We start from the raw sequence: 3,461 nt of genomic DNA, 5'->3' as shown, positions 1-3,461 counted from the left end.
AGCAATGAGCTCCCTATTGTGGGTTGAGCAGTTCAGGTTGAACCTAGCTGACTGAATGTCTGGGATGCTCTGGGATCAACCCAGACTTAGAGAAATGTGGGACAGGCAGACTCTTGCTGTTCATTCCACGTGGAAGAGTTAAGAACTTTCCCATCTTCTCTGTTCTCTTTGTTATACAACTTTGTTCCTAATGCCTACTTCCTGGAGCACTGCAGTAAATTCTCACTTGTGACTTTCACCCTCTATTCCTACAGCATTTGCTAGAAGCAATTTTTCACTCACTGTGACCTCCGTTCTCTTCAAGTCTCTTTAAGTATGGTGCAGAATATGTGCAGGAAAGACCACTGGGTACTTAGAGGAGAAGAAACAAGGGGAGAGGGGATAGAGGATAGATAAACAGGTTCCAAAAGCCCACTCAGTCCCCAATCCCTGCTGAGTATGACAGAGAGCATCAGTGGACTGCAGGTATCTTGTGGTAGGTGCCTGTCTTGCTCCCCACTCCTCAATGAGAGATCCTTAGAGAAACATCCAATTTCAAGGTGGTCCCCAAATCCCTGACTCCCCTGAGATCTCCTTGCAGCTCCCTTCCTTCTTTCCCATATCCTAAAAATCCTAATTGCTTCAGTCTCCCCAACAACACTTCCTCCTCCTCCTCTTTGTTGCTATTGGCAGCAGGAAGCCTTGAAGGAGTTGTGCAACTCAGATAAAGACAGAGAGTGAAAGGGCAGTTGGACAGAGAGAAGAAAACAAAAAAGCAAGTCAGAGAGGGAAGAAGAGATGTACAGAGAAGCAAAGGATAGAGCAAGAAGCACAGACATGAAAGGACATGCAGGTGTGAAGATTTGTGAACAGTAGAGAAAACTAGGGCAGGCAGAAGACGGGATGCCCCAAACCTTGGGCCCCGCTGTTGCACCCCCGCCATTCTTTACCTGCTGTTGGGCTCTGTGTGAGGGATGGGTCAGGAGTCTGAGGATATTTCCTTTGAAGCGCTCCTCCTGGGGGCCTTAATTCCTATGAGGAAAACCCAGTGCCTTACTAATGAGCTCTCTGTGCCCCAAGGTGTGAACATCAACTTCAAACTCCAACATCTAGTACTCAAGACTGATTAGCCAGCTCCCTGACCCCTCCAGTCTGAGTCCTTACCACTCCCTAAAAGTCTTCCTTTTTCTGTTTTTTTATGATGCCAAAGCTCAGTTTTTTTGTACACCAGTACCGAATCATATCTGGAAAACAGAACTTTGGATGAAGTATAAAAGGCTAGCTTTATTATTTTGCCAGGCAAAGGGGGATATAGTGGGCTCCTGACTTGAAAGTACATTTATCTCAACTTAGAGAGGATTGTGAGAGGTTTTATAGTAATGGTCCAAAGAGGAAGTGATTGGCTCACAGACATTCTTCTGAGGTAAGTAGGAGTCAAGCATCAGCAATATTCAGGTTCCACCTGGTCTATGGTCGACAAGCTTGTGGGCAGCATACCACTGTTGATTAGTAACTTCTCCCTCCTGGAGGGTGTTTCAGTATCTGCAAAACAACTTAAAGATACTTTTGTGTGTGTCCCTTGATGGAGAAACAGGACTTTGCACCAAGGCTGCTCTATTGTTTCTCTTGACTGTTTCTTCCTGGTCTTGCATCCCTTCCCTTTCCTAAATAGCAACTGCTTGATCTGCCCATTGGAATTCAGGAAAGTTCCACCTTGGAAATTTCCAAGTTGGAAGTTCCAAGTTGGAACTCAGGAAATGTCATAGAGGCTGAACAAAGGCTATTTCCAGTAACCAAAAAAATGGGGGAGACAGAAAATCTTTGTGCCCAGGAGTCCCACTGTGTCCAGTAAAACTATCATCCAAAAATGAAAAATAAATTGAGTCATTCACAAACAAATAAGAACTGAAAGAATCTGTCGCTAGCAAGCACTATATGAAATATTAAGGGAGACTTTAAGGCTGAAATAAGAAGCTATTAGTAAATCAAATCATCATGAAATAATAAAGAGTACTGGTAGAGATAATTATAGAAGTAAATATAAAAGAGACTATATGTATTTTTGTTAGTAATTATTTCTCAATTAATTTAGAAGACAACTGCATAAAATAATAATTATAAATCTGTGTTAATGGGTGCACAACATATAAAGATGCAATCTGTATGACAATAGGAAAACAAATATACAGGAGGGAATGAAGACAAACAAGAGCAAAGTTTTTGTGTACTCTTAGAATTAAGTTTCAGTAGACTAGATGGCTATAAGTTATCAATTATAACTTTCAGGGAATCCAAACATTTACAGAAGAGTTAATGCATAACTTTCTGAAATCATTGCTAAAAACTGCAGAGGAAGGAACACTTCTGAACTCATTCTATGAGACCACAATCCCCTGATACCAAAAACAGACAAAGATATCACACACACAAAAAAGAGAAAATTACAGGCTAATATCACTGACAAACATAGATGTGAAAATCCTCAACAAAATGCTAGCAAATAAAATCCAAAAGCACATTAAAAGGATCATACACCATGATCAAGTGAGAGTCACCCCATGGATGCAGGGATATTTTAATATCTGCAAATAAATCTGTGTGATACACCACATTAGCAAATTGAAGAATCTTCTCAATAGATGCAGAAAAAATTTTTGCCAAAAGTCAATACCCACTTATGATAAAACTCCCCAGAAAGCAGGTATAGAGGGAATATACCTCAACATAATAAAGGTCATATGTGACAAAGCTACAGCTAACATCATGGCTAACAGTGAAAAGCTGGCATTCAAACTGGAAAAGAAGTAAAACTGTCACTGTTTGCAGATGACATAATCTTCTACATCAGATCAGATCAGATAAGATCAGTCACTCAGTCGTGTCTGATTCTTTGCGACCCCATGAATCGCAGCACGCCAAGCCTCCCTGTCCATCACCAACTTCTGGAGTTCACTGAGACTCATGTCCATCGAGTCAGTGATGCCATCCAGCCATCTCATCCTCTGTCGTCCCCTTCTCCTCCTGCCCCCAATCCCTCCCAGCATCAGAGTCTTTTCCAGTGAGTCAACTCTTCGCATGAGGTGGCCAAAGTTCTGGAGTTTAAGCTTTAGCATCATTCCTTCCAAAGAAATCCCAGGGCTGATCTCCTTCAGAATGGACTGGTTGGATCTCCTTGCAGTCCAAGGGACTCTCAAGAGTCTTCTCCAATATCACAGTTCAAAAGCATCAATTCTTCGGTGCTCAGCCTTCTTCACAGTCCAACTCTCACATCCATACATGACCACAGGAAAAACCACAGCCTTGACTAGACGAACCTTTGTTGGCAAAGCAATGTCTCTGCTTTTGAATACGCTATCTAGGTTGGTCATAACTTTCCTTCCAAGGAGTAAGCGTCTTTTCATTTCATGGCTGCAGTCACCATCTGCAGTGATTTTGGAGCCCAGAAAAATAAAGTCTGACACTGTTTACACTGTTTCCCCATC

The sequence above is a fragment of the Bison bison genome, unplaced genomic scaffold, assembly GCF_000754665.1.
Source record: "Bison bison bison isolate TAMUID 2011002044 unplaced genomic scaffold, Bison_UMD1.0 scf7180017864484, whole genome shotgun sequence".
In the NCBI taxonomy this organism is placed as follows: domain Eukaryota; kingdom Metazoa; phylum Chordata; class Mammalia; order Artiodactyla; family Bovidae; genus Bison; species Bison bison.
The sequence above is the reverse complement of the archived record's forward strand: the minus strand, read 5'-3'. Positions refer to the sequence as shown.